At 39.4% G+C, this 14078-nt stretch overlaps 1 protein-coding gene across 9 annotated transcripts in view; it reads right to left on the minus strand.

The window, feature by feature from the left end:
• The window catches only part of INPP4B (inositol polyphosphate-4-phosphatase type II B), an 819089-nt gene that overhangs the window by 431927 nt on the left and 373084 nt on the right, over positions 1-14078 (minus strand). For all 9 annotated transcript variants that reach the window (XM_007999870.3, XM_073017650.1, XM_037992380.2 and 6 more), the window contains one exon: positions 992-1055. The gene's annotated coding sequence lies outside the window, so the exon portion shown is untranslated. The remainder of the gene's footprint in view (positions 1-991; positions 1056-14078) is intronic.

Genomic DNA, 14078 nt, shown 5'->3' on the forward strand with positions numbered 1-14078 from the left:
AATCTCTTAAAACGCATATTCCCAAGAGGTAAACTTTTGAAAGATTTCCCAATATAATCCTGGAAATGACTTCAGGAAATAATAAGTTAAATAATAGTACAAACACATACACACACACACACACACACACACACACACATTGGGGTAAGGTGAGGTCAGGTGACAGACTCGAAAGCAGCTATATTCAGGGAACCAGGAGAGAAAACCAAATGACATCACACAGAAATGCAAGCAGAGCAAGTCCAAAGGCATCTTACGATGGATATTAAGGACCTATGGGGCTGGGCTTTTCATCTTATTTTCAGCCCAGCTTCATTTATATCTGTCTTCCCTTCTGTGACTTTACTGTAGCCACACTACTCTTCTTTTAATTATTTTCTTTCTTTTTTTCTTCATTTATTTTCTTTATTCCATGCTGTTCCATCTACCTGGGACTCTTTATTCTCATACTTTAGGTCTCAGTTTAAACGTCATCTTCCAGAGAAATAGCCTCTGTCTACCCAATCCACAGTAAATTCTTTACTTGTCTCCCAATATTTTATTCCATAGAATTCTGTGATTTTACATCATAGCACTTACCACCGCTTTTACTTATATATTGAAACCTACTGAATCTCCTCTACTGGAATGTAAGTACTGCCTGATTTGTCCAATTCTAGAAAATCGCCTGACAGATGAGTGTTTCCCAAATAACAAAACTTTAGTGCATATGCATTGATTTGATAAGTAATAACATTATTTTTTTTAATTTCTTCACATTTCTGCCTACGGTGGGCCTGGCCTAACTAAAACCCTCAAAATTAGTTTAATGTATTTATAGAAATTAATTTATCTATAAAATTATGGCCACTCATCTATAACATGCAGTCACACATATGCTAAAACACTTAACTGGCATTATTGTAAAATATTTGGTTAATAAGTTTGAATTGATCATCAGTTGAAATGAATATAATGTGTTAATGTTACATGTTAGGAATGACTCTTGTACCTGATTTATGGTGTTTCCCTTGACAGAATTGTTCTTCGATTATTGTTTTGCTGGTTTCAAGGCTCTGCAAAAAACAAAAGGAAAAAAAAGTCAGGATTGAGTGTTTACTGGAAATCTTCTTACTAAAGCACCCATAGGTAAAGTGTTTAATATATATCTTATACTACACATCATTTAAACTTGGGGAGTTATCATCATCACAAGATTCATGGAACATAGCTATTTCTTATTTCTATCCCAAATTAGTCAGCTTTATTCAGCCCGTAGAGCTCCTCTAGAATAAATTATAACTGATCCTTGTTTGCTGCTTAAGTGTGCCAAGTACTATCCTATGCCAGGCACTATTTTAAGTTACATGGATTAACTCATTTATTCCTCATAACTACTCAGCAAGAAAGGGTTAACTCAGCAGGTCTGAGTTACTCAAACTCTGCCCATCACAAAGAAAGGTGAATCTTCAGGTCTGGCCTTCAGTTAGCTTCTGGGAGATAACCTCTGAACTCCTGGAAGAGTCTACCTGGTAAGAGTGTTTTGTATGCATGAGGCCTTAGGCTATGCTGTTTCAGTTGGATCAGATAAATTTATTCTAAAATGTGATTTATGATGAACATTTATTTTTGCTTGTGGGAAGGGGGTCTGGTGTCTGAATCATCCAGTGCTGCATGCTTATGTGAGTGATATCTAATAGAAGTCTAGAAACCAAAGCTTAACTGAGCTTCTCTGGTTTACCACACTTCATAGGTTACATATCATTTTGCTGGCAGCTTTAATCACATCTCCATGTGACTCCACTGGGAGAGGATACCTGGGAGTTTGTTCCTGGACTTTGCACCATGAACCTTTTCTCTTTGCTGTTCTTAGTTTGTATACTTTCACTATAAGAAAGCATGACTATGATTATACAGCTTTTCTGTATCTTAGATGATACGGTTTGGCTGTGTCCCCATCCAAATCTCATCATGAATTGTAGTTCCCATAATCTCCACATGTTGTGGGAGGGACCTGGTGGGAGGTAATTGAATCATGGGAGTGGTTACCTAGTGCTGCTGTTCTCATGATAGTGAGTGAGTTATCACAAGATCTTATGGTTTTATAAGGGGATTTACCCTCTTTTTCTCTGCATTTCTACTTGCTACCACCATGTAAAGGACATGTTTGCTTCCCCTTCCATCATAATTGTAAGTTTCCTGAGGCCTCCCCAGCCCTGCAGAACTGTGACTCAATTAAACTTCTTTCCTTTATAAATTACTCAGTCTCAGGTATGTCTTTATTAGCAGCATGATAACAGACGGATACATTAGTAAATCATCAAGCCTAAAGGTAGTCTTGAGGACCCCCAATACAAGCACCCTATGAGGGAGGTACCATTATTATTATATAGAGAGAATTTGGCAAAGACAGGTGAAGTAATTCAGTCAGAGTCCCAAAGGCAAAGGGTAGTATTTGAATTTAAAACCACTGATCTCCCAAAGTGCACTTTGGGAGGCCGAGGCTGGTGGATCACGAGGTCAGGAGATTGAGACCATCCTGGCTAACCCGGTGAAACCCCGTCTCTACTAAAAAATACAAAAAAACTAGCCAGGCAAGGTGGCGGGTGCCTGTAGTCCCAGCTACATGGGAGGCTGAGGCAGGAGAATTGCGTAAACCCGGGAGGCAGAGCTTGCAGTGAGCTGAGATCTGGCCACTGCACTCCAGCCTGAGCGACAGAGCGAGACGACTCCGTCTCAAAAAAAAAAAAAAAAAAAACAAAAAAAAACCACTGATCTAGTTCCAGAGTTTGGGCATTTTACCACTATATATCATGCTATAAATAAATAAATTTACTATTATATCTAATTCAATAAGTGTATAAAAAAAGTTACCTGGTTCTTTTTTCTATTATCAGGAACAGTTTTCAAATTGTAAATTTACTATTAGTTGCCTAGATTTCATACTATTTGGTCAAAAGATGTAGTAACTCATTGGATTAATGTTGTTGTTTCACCATTGTACATTATTTGAAAGAAACTTTCCCCTAGTAATGTCAATAATGCAGATGAGACATACAATTTTCTCATTCACATTATCATATATCTCTCATCATTCTGTATTGTTTTCAATATAAGAAGGTGAAACTACAAAGAATAAGCTTTAAATTATACCAGGCCTCCTTTAATTTGGGGAAAACAAAATATTCCAATTTTTCTTAAGTTTTCTCATTTTTTGAGCCTGGTAGACCCAGAGTTGCTTTTAAGATAAGTGTTAAGAAAAAACACATGTTTCATAATAAGAGAAATCATGAAACTGATCACTTAGTTGCAACAAAAGAAAATAGAAACCATCTATTACTAAACTCAAAACAGAAAATAATATAGAAAAGTCACACGTTTGCTATATCAAACTTCCATCAGGTAGACTTTAGAAGACACTTTGGTCAAAGTTTTGCGGTCCTTAAGTGTCTGAGATAGGAGTTTTATTTTAACACTTGAACAACATCATAATTTATCTTTTATCTTTTTCAAACCCACCCAAAGCTAAGCATTGTGCTCTGTTGTACAGAGTAGATGGCAGTGTCCTGTCCTTATTAATAGAACAGACTGCACATCTCTTCTGGATGTTTTAGCTGACATCACTTCTGCAAAGGTGATGAGTTTAACTTGCAAATAAAATAAGAACACACAGAGGCCAACATAGTCTCATATAGTCCATAGTGTCAAAATAAGCCCTTGAATAAGTTTTTTAAATACCAGTAATGCATACAGAAGAAGGGTAACACTTTATATAGCAACGAATAAATACATCAAATACAAACTGGCTAGCTGTGCAAGTCCAAAGGACCAAAGTTTATGATGCAGAAAGGTCAACTGTCTTATGTGAGTCTGAGTCTTTCAGACTTTTTTTTGTTCCCATTATGGAGTCATTCATTACTTGTCAGCTCCCATCACGTAGCAAGAACCAATATTTACTAAAACCCACTGAAGTGTATAGTCACCTTAAATACACATCCCACAGAGTTAATGCAAATAAGGCCTTATTTAACATTTATCATTATCTTCATGATAAATGACCAAATAGGATATTTTCTTTAATTAGGACATAAAAGTTTTCTTTCAGTAGAAAATTCAAACTTTTATGTTAAACAACTTCTGGGTGTTAAACTGAATTGAACATTATTGCTTAGAATTAAAATGCAGAATATTCAAAAAATTGAGGTGGCCTCCTATTGTGCTTCCACCTTATTCTATGTAGGCTAGTGCCTTCTTTGGTCCCTGTATCCATTCTTTTTGTGGCCCTTGATATGGGGTTTGGATGTTTGTCAATTCCAAATCTCAGGTTGAAATGTGATTCCCAACATTGGAAGTGCGGCCTAGTGGAAGGTGACTGGATCCTGGGGGAGGATCCCTCATGAATGGCTTAGCAACATCCCCTTGGTGATAAGTGAGTTCTCGCTCCAAGTTCACATGATATTTGGTCGTTTAAAAGAGTGTAACACCTCCTCCCCACCTTGCTCCCTCTCTCACCATCTATGTGCCTGCTTCTCCTTTGCCTTCCACCATAATTGGAAGCTTTCTGAGGCCTCACCAGAAGCAAATCCTGTCACCACACTTCCTATGGCACGTACAGAACTCTGAATGAAATAAATATCTTTCATTTACAAATTACCTAGCCTCAGATATTCCTTTATGGCAATGCAAAAGCAAACTAAGACAGGAAATTGGTACTGAGGAATGGGGTGTTGCTATAAAGGTTCCAGAAACTATGGAAGCAGCTTTGGAAGTGGATAATGGGCAGAGGCTGAAAGAGTTTGGAAGGCTCACAAGAAGCAGGAAGATGAGGAAAAATTTGGAACTTCTTAGAGACTGGTTAAATGGTTGTGATGAAAATCCTGACAGAGATACAGACATTGATGTCCAGGATAAAGAGATCTCAGGTGAAAATGGGAAACTTATTGGGAACCAGAATAAAGGTCACCCTCTTATTCCCTAACACAGAACTTGGCTGCATTCTGTTCAAGTTCTAGGAATCTGTGGAAATTTGAATTTAAGACTGATGACTTAGGGTATCTGACAGAAGAAACTTCTAAGCAGCAAAGCATTCAATATGTGATCTGGCTGTTCCTAACAACCTAAATGAGATACAAGGGCAGATAAATGACTTAAAATTAGAACTTACAATTAAAAGGGAAGCAGTAAAAGTAAAGTAAAAGTTAGAAAAATTTGCAGCCTGGCCATGTGGTGGAGAAAAAGCATTTTTGGAAAAGGAATTCAAGCAAGCTGCAGAGCAACTACTTGCTAGAGAGACCGGCATGACTGAAAGGGAACCAAGTGCAAATATCTAACACAATGGAAAAAAGGTCTCAAAGGCATTTTACAAGTCTTCAAGGAAGCCCCTGCCATCATAGTCCCAGAGGCCTAGGAGGAAAGAATAGTTTCCCGGGCCAGGTTCAGGGCCCCATTGCCCTGTTCAGCCTTGGGATACTGCTTCCCACATCCTGGCCACTCCATCTCTAACCTTGACTCAATGGGGTTCAGGTACAGGTATAGCTCAGGCTGCCACTTTGAAGAGCACAAGCTGTCATACACCTTGGTTGCTTCTACATGGTGTTAAGCCTGCAGGTGCACAGAATACAAGAGTGAAAGAGGCTTGACCACTCCCACCTAGATTTTAAAGGATGTGTAGGAAAGCTTGGTTGCCCAAGTAGAAGTCTATCACCAGTGCAGAGCCCCAACAGAAAAACTCTACTAGGGGAATGCTGAGGGGAAATATGGGATTGGAGACCCACAAAAAGTCTGCACCAGTGCACTGCCTAGTAGAGCTGTGGTAAGGCAGTCACTGAACTCCAGACCTGAGCATGGTAGAGCCACCAGTAGATTGCAGCTTCAGCATGGAAAAGCTGCAGGCACTCAACTCTAGCCTAGGAGAGCAGCCATGTGGACCCACAGAAGCCACAAAGGCAGGGCTTCCTAAGGCCATGAGAGCCCAGCCCTCACACCAAGATGTGGGACATGAGGTCAAAGGAGATTGTTTTGAAGTTTTAAGATTTAATGACAGCCCTGCTGGGTTTCTGACTTGTGTGGGGCCTATTGCCCCGCTTTTTGGCCAATTTTCTCCCCTTTTGGAATGAGAATGTTTACCCAATGCTTGTACCACCATTGTATCTTGAGAGTCAATAACTAGTTTTTTGTTTGTTTATCTCACAGGCTCATAGATGGAAGGAACTAATTTCCAGACGAGACTTTAGAATTGAGACTTTTGAGTTAATGTTTGCATGAGTTAAGACTTTGGGGGACTATTGGAAAGGCATGATTTGTATTTTGAAATGTGAGAAAGACATGAGATTTGGGAGTCCAGGGGCAAAATGATGTGGTTTGGATGTCTGTCCCCTTCAAATCTCATGTTGAAATGTGATTCTCATTGTTGAAGGTGGGCCTGGTCAGAGGTGACTGGATCATGGAAGAGGATCGCTCATGAATGGCTTAGCACCACTCTCTTGGTGACAAGGGAGTTCTTGCTCTAACGTCATGCAATATCTGGTTATTCAAAAGAATTTGGTACCTCCCCTCCCTCTCTTGCTACCCCTCTCACCATGTAATGTGCCTGCTCCTCCTTTGCCTTCCACCATGAGTGGAAGCTTTCTGAGACCTCATCAGGAGCAGATTTCCAGTACTATGCCTCCTGTAAAGCCTGAAAAACCATGGAGCAATTAACCCTCCCCCTTTTTTTTTGAGATGGAGTCTCCCTCTGTCGCCCAGGCTGGAGTGCAGTGGCCAGATCTCCACTCACTGCAAGGTCCGCCTCCCGGGTTCATGCCATTCTCCTGCCTCAGCCTCCCGAGTAGTTGGGACTTCAGGAGCCCGCCACCACGCCCGGCTAATTTTTTTGTATTTTTAGTAGAGACAGGGTTTCACCATATTAGCCAGGATGGTCTTAATCTCCTGACCTCATGATCCACCCGCCTCGGCCTCCCAAAGTGCTGGGATTACAGGCGTGAGACACCGCGCCCAGCCCTAAACCTCTTTTTCTTATAAATTACCCAGCTCCAAGTGTTTCTTTACCATGATGCAACAGCAAATTAACACAGCCCTGGATGAGGTTTTCATAACATCCTTTTTTTTCCCCCTACTCCAGGATCCTGGTGTGATGGGGATATAGCTAAAGTCAGAGATGACTATTTGTCTTTTCCATCTTACCCCATGGAAGAAAACTGGGCCTTGTGCTGACCCCAAATAGCCTAATAACTCCAGGTTAAGGGCCCACATCAGTGAGAGGTTTTGAGATATTATAGCAAAGGCAGAAGCTGAGTGAGACAGAATTTAGAAGAGATCAAGGAGAGACCATGCCATGTAAGTCAGCGAATTCTGCAATATGGCTGCTATGATTTGGATGTTAGTTTCTCCAAACCTCATGTTGAAATTAGATCCCAAATGATGGAGATGAGGTCTAATGGGAGATGCCTTAGTCATGGGGGTGGATCCCTCATGAATAGATTAATGCCGCTTTCTGCAGGGAGTGAGTCCTCACTTTATTAGTTTCCACAAGAGCTGATTCTTAAAAAGAACCTAGAACCTCCCCTCTTGCTCTCTCTTGCTTCCTCTCTTACCATGTGATCTCCGCACACACTGGCTCCCCTTCCCCTTCCACCATGAATATAAGTAGCCTGAAGCCTTCATCAGATGCAGGTGTTTGTTCACCTGCAGAACCATAAGCCAAATAAACCTCTTTTCTTTATCAATAATCCAGCCTCAGGTATTCCTTTATAGCAATATAAATGAACCAAGACAACGGGTTTTCATGGGTTCTGAGAACCCATACACTTGTTCCATAATAGGTCCAGCATTGAAATATTTGCCTTAGAAATTATTCAAATATAGTTACTAGAATCTAGATTAAACCACTTTTAAGATAAATGTTAAAATTAAATCTAATTTCCCAAAGGTTTTAAAAATCTTACAGTTGTTCTTCAGTTTCCATCCCTAACTGTAAAGGCAAAGTAGGATTAAGCTGACAATGGCATTCTCAACATAGCCTTCAGGTCAACAGAAAAATTGTAAATATATATATATATATATATATATATATATATATATATATGAATAAAATAACTCAAAATTCAAGGATACAAGGTAAATATGCAGCAATAACTTTTCTATATAATAGCAAAAAATAGAAAATAAAATTTCCAAATGAATGCAGCTCCCGATAGCAGCAATAATAATCCAAATTACTATAGCAGTAACAACAAAATCAATAAAGAAATTATGAATAACTCTGTAAGGAAAATTATAAGAAGTTATAAAGAGAAGTAAAGAACTGTAACACATATATAAGTGGGAAATTATTTACAGTAGAAATATAAATTCCTTCCAAATTAATTTGTTATTTTAGTATAATTCCAATGAAAATTCTAACGAAATTAATTTTAGAAGCTCTTAAAATTTTCCAATGCTTATTTGAAGAAAGTATTCTAGATCATAAAGAATATTCTGAATATGAATATTAATAAAATGTTTTGTCTAATGATAAAATATATTCTGTGACATAACATGTAACACAATGAAGAAATGGCTGAGAAAGTTATGTACAGATTAGAGGGAAAATATGGGTATCCCAGAAACATTCAATTTTATGTATTCGTTCATTCAACAAATATATAATGCCTGTCATATGCCAAGCACTATGCTAATCATTAAAGGGACAATATAATTCCTTCAGATGTTTGGTGGGGAAAAATTAACAATTATTTTTATTACAATTGAAATTGATATAAATGGGCATAGGACTTCAAAGTTGCATATAGATAGCAAACCTAAACCCAGTGCATAATAAAGTGAGCATCACAAATTAATAAAAAAGAAATGAATTATTTAACGATTGTTGAGACAGCTGCCTATCTTTTTGGAATAAAATCAATTATGTCCCAATCAACAGGGATATAAATTCCAGATGTATTATGGAAGTAAATACAAAGTAAAAAAATAAAGAAAAATGGAATTGATTATTTTTACACCTTTTGGAGGGGTCAACTCTACTTCTGAATCTTATAAGTGCTAGAAGAAATTATAAAGAAAATGCCTGGAAGATTGGGCTATGCAAAAAACTTTCCTAGTTAAAATATATAGGAGTAGACATAAAATTATTTGCAACAAAAGCAATATACCAAAATCTATTTTGTACAAATACTAAATATCAAGTGAGAAATATTTAAAAGATGCTTCACAGTGAAGGAACAATTCATGAATAAACATGAAAAATGTTCAGCTTCATTAATACTCAAGGAAATAACTATTATAAATAATGATCAACAATATTTCATCTAACAAATTGGCAAAGAAGAAAAAGTTCGTACTTGATGCTATTTTGAGATTGCTTTGAATGCTACTTTCCTACATTCCCAGAGTGTTTTCTAAGAACTCTAAAAGTGTTCCTACCCTGTCCCAGAAAATCTAGGAAGCATTCTCACCATATGTGGTTAGCACAAGATGCTCATTTCAGACACATCCTATTTTAATACCCACTATACAATAATGCTGTTTAGGCAAATGACTGTCAAATATTTATCATGACATTACAGGTACCACAGGAAACATGTGGGAGGCATGCAATAAATATGTTGAATGTTGAATAAATTAATGAGCTTGTTTCTTCATCATTAAATAAAAGTGTGACATTGGCTTTTCAAAATATGTTTTCATATTCTTTGATCCAGTAATTCTAATTTTGGGTTTCCATTCTAGAGAAATAATCCTAAATATAGAAAAAAGTTATATACACAAATTACCACAATATGACTAAAGTAGGAAAGAAATAGAAACATCCTAAATATTCAACAATAGATAAATCTTTGAATAAATTGCATTAACTAATTTGATGGAATACTAGGTCACTATTAAAAAGACATTAATGAAGAGTTTAAAATGGCTTATACCAAAATGTTAAATGTAAAAAGCTGTATTAAAAGTTGTATATCTCATTTATGACTATGGTTTATATAGCAGGTAAAACTCCACATAAAATTCCATCTTACTATTCTTTATCTCCATGAAGAAGTTACCTAACTTAAGTCTGCTTTTTTTCATCTATAAAATGGGAAAATAATAATACTGGCTATCACCAAATGTTGTCATTTTTAATTAATGATCAAAATAGATAATTCAAACAATATTAGCTATACCTATCACACAGTAAGTATTCATGTTTCTACAGCTATAGCTTTTTTTTTTTAAAGTATTAAATGAAAACAAAACCTAGCATACCAGAAAGTCTAAATGCTAATACGTCAATGTGTTGGCAGTAGTTATTTTTGTGTGGTGGATTTGGCTATCCAAAACATTTGGGACATCTCTCCTACGTCAAGGAAACATCCCACCTTACAAGTTCACACATCACCAAGACGGATGCTAGAAATCCTCTTCTTAGTCTTCCTTACACATAGAGAACAAATATATGGCCTAGGCTTTTCTGATACCAAGTCTTTGTCCAAGACTTCAGCTCAAAAAAAGAATCCATCTAGCAACGCATTCTGAGAGATGACACTTTTGCCAACTCTCAAGACAGTGGGGGCAGAGGTTCTGCCCTGAGGCCCAGCATCAGCAGTATGGGCAGACCTGTGCTAGCAGCAGTCACAGTGAGATTTCTTTGGAGCAGTGCTCATGTGTATTTGGGCTGGGGTTGGAGCTCCTGAGCACCCACCCTCCAAGCCTGAGCCTCTGTTCTTTAGGATTTTAATGGATCCTAGGCACTCTTGCCTTCACCAGCCCTTTCCTCCATAGTATACACAAACATGCACATGTATATGTTATTTAATAATAGTTTATGACTGCATTGGTATAAAGATATATTAATATCATGTAATAAAAATTTTTCAACCTACAAATTATTTTCTTTTTCAGATTTTCAAAGCATTGTGGGCCTTAGCAGTATGCCTATTGGGTAAGTTCACCCTGCTTAACGTTTTCAAAAGAATTCCTTTTCCCTTTAAACTAGCTAGAGTATATTCTCTGCAACTAAGGAACCTGACTGTACAGGTGGCAAAACTACAGTGAAATTTTCACTTTGTTGAACATTTCTAGGAATTCTTAAATTCTTTGGAAAAGTATGTCTTACTTAGTAAAGAGAAAATAACACATTTATGAAGAAAAAAAGAAAATCTAAACAATTAATTTATCTTCAGTAGCTTATAGCATCAAATGAAAAAAATATGCATATCTCAGAATCTTAAGCTACAAAAGTACTGTAAAGATCGTTGTAGGGAAAAAAAAGTCATTGTGTCCAATTACCCATCTGCCATTTCAATTACCTTTACCCCATACCCTGACCAAGTTGTCACTGTCAGTGATACTCAGCCCAGTTAAATACTATCTCTGGAAGAAAATCAAACATTCTGTCTCTTGATTATATGACTGTTAAAAGTTCCTCTTTAATACTGAAAAAGAAAATATATTTCTGAAATATTTTTCCCCAAATGTATCTCCAATATCTGAATATTCTTTACGTTCCCACTTTAGATCCCCAATACCAGTGCCTCAGAATTATTACATAGATCCCCAACTCAAAAGACTCTTATATCTACAGTACAAACTTTTTCCTTTGATTCTGTATCAATCTATGATTACGGAGGCCACCCGTTGCTCCAAGGCAGAGATGTGAATTACTGAATCAGAGGCACTATATCTCTTCAGATCATTATTTCTTTGACTCCCATCAGAAGAATACAAACTTGCATGAGGCCAGTTTAAAAGGAAATTTGGAATCCAATCCAAAAGCAAACATTCGTATTTTGAAAAGAAAAACTTTTCTACTTCATGAATTTTTCTTGAAGTAGCTACCCAAAACAAAATAGTAAAAACTACACAAAACTAGAACTCTGGCAATACCAATTTTCAGTCTTGGTACTGCTCCTAAATCCTATTACCTATAAAATCACAGTCTCTCAGATAAATTAATGAAGACAATTTAGACTCTCAATATTTGATGACTTGACTTCTAATAAAGATTAGATCCCTTAGGTCATTAGCTACATGACTAAGGAAAATTAATAAAACTTATCAGTGTCATCCAATTTGTAGTTGATATTTCCTTTTTGAGGGAAAGGCCAAAATGGCAGACTAGAAGCAGCTCACATGTGCTGCTTCTAGTGGAAACAAAAGGGCTAGTGAACATTGACCCTACAGGCTGATCATCTGAGCAACCACATCAGAATCCATCAAGGCAGCAGAGGAACACAGAGAGCAGAAAGGAGCAAAGCTGGACACCAGCCTGTCTGGGCTTAACGCAGAGCCAGGAAAACCTCTCCAAAATGGAAAAGGATAAGTAAGATCCCTCTTTGGGATACACACTATCTACAGGGACAAATGCAAGACAGGGAATGAGAGCATCCCTTTGGCCCACTCTACGACCCCCCACCATGCTTCTAGACTGAGGCAGATGTTTTGTGGGGGCAATTCTCTGCAAGGGGAACTCTAAGAGACCTTGGCCTCAGAGCAGACCATCACCAGCACAATAGCCCCAACAGAGGTTGCAGCCGTGGTGCCTGAGAGCGGTAAGATTGCTCCACCCAGCTCACCGGACAAGGTTCTGTGTTAGGTTCTAGCCCAGTGGTCCCACTTCTGCTTTAACTTGGCTGGCAGCCACCATCTCCTATTGTCCTTGGAAGTACCCAGACAGCAGGGCTGGTGATCCCATGACCCCCCACAGATAGCCAGATGGGAAACACCTGCTAGAACTTCTAGTCCAGCAGACTCATTTCCCTGTGAACTCAGCTGGAAACTGCAGCTTCCTGTTATCCCGGGAAGCACCCAGATGACAAGACAGGTGACCTCACCCACCCTTGTCACGGACAGCCAGATGGACAATGCTTGCTAGTTTCTGGCCTAGTGGTCCCAGTTCTGTGTGTACTCAGCCTTAAGGCATAGCCTCCTGTTGTCCCAGGAAACATCCGGGCTGCAAGGCAGGAGACCCCACCCACCCTCACCACTAGTAGCCGAGAGGGCAACACTTGCTAGAGCTTCTGGTCCAGTGGTTCCACCTCTGTCTGAACTGTCAGTAGACACAGCCTCCTGTTGTCCTGGGAAACATCTGGGTAGCTTGGCAGGTGACCCTGTCCATTCTCACTACGGGTAGCCAGGCTAGCCATACCTGCCAGAGCTTTCAGTCCAATGATCCCTCTTCTGTCTGAACTCAGCCAGTGAGTGTAGCCTCCTGTTGTCCCAGAAGACATTCAGACAGCAGGATAAGTGATCCTGCCCTTGCCTCCAACTGCTGTTAGCTAGGCTGGCAATGCCTGTCAGAGCTTCCAGCTCAGTGATCCTTCTGCTGTCTGAGCTTGGAAGGCAGGCACAGCCTCGTGTTCTCCTGAGAAAACCCTGTAGAGTAGGGTAGGTGACCACAGGTGGGTAACCACAGGGTGAGTGACCCCACCCACTCCCACTGCTGGTATCCAGGCAGGCAACACCAACTAGAGCTTTTAGCCTATCAGTCCCACTTCTGTGTGAACCTAGCTGGAGGGCACAACCTCTTGTTGTCCAGGAAAATACCTGGACAGTAGGGCAGACTACCCCACTGACTCCCGCTGCTGGTAGCCAGGCAGGCAACGCCTGCTAGAGCTTCCAGCCCAGCAATCCCACTTCTATGTGAATTCAGCCAGAGAGAACAGCCTCTTGTTGTCTGGAGAAACATCCAGATGGCTGGATAAGTGACTCCACCTACCCCTCTCTCTCTTAGCTAGGCAAGCTACACCTGCTAGAGCTTCTGGCCCAGCGGTTCTACTTTTGCCTAAATTTGTCAAAGACCACAGCCTCCTATTGCCCCAGAAACCACCTGGATGTAGAAACTACCTGGATGGTAGGGCGAGAAACTCCACCCACACCCACCTCTTATAGCCAGATAGACCACACCTGCTAGAGCTTCTAGACCAGCAGTTTTGCTTCTGTCTGCACTCTGTGGACAGGTGCAACCTTGTGATCTCCCAGGAAGCACAACAACAGCAGATTAGAACTGACCCAGAAAAGATATGGCCTGTCTGCCAACTGTGGCCCCTGCCTGAAAGAGCCCCATGGATCAGAACACTTAACAAAAGAAATTTGGGCATAGAGACAGTAACTGGAGGGGA

This window comes from Chlorocebus sabaeus, chromosome 7 (assembly GCF_047675955.1).
Source record: "Chlorocebus sabaeus isolate Y175 chromosome 7, mChlSab1.0.hap1, whole genome shotgun sequence".
Classification (NCBI taxonomy): domain Eukaryota; kingdom Metazoa; phylum Chordata; class Mammalia; order Primates; family Cercopithecidae; genus Chlorocebus; species Chlorocebus sabaeus.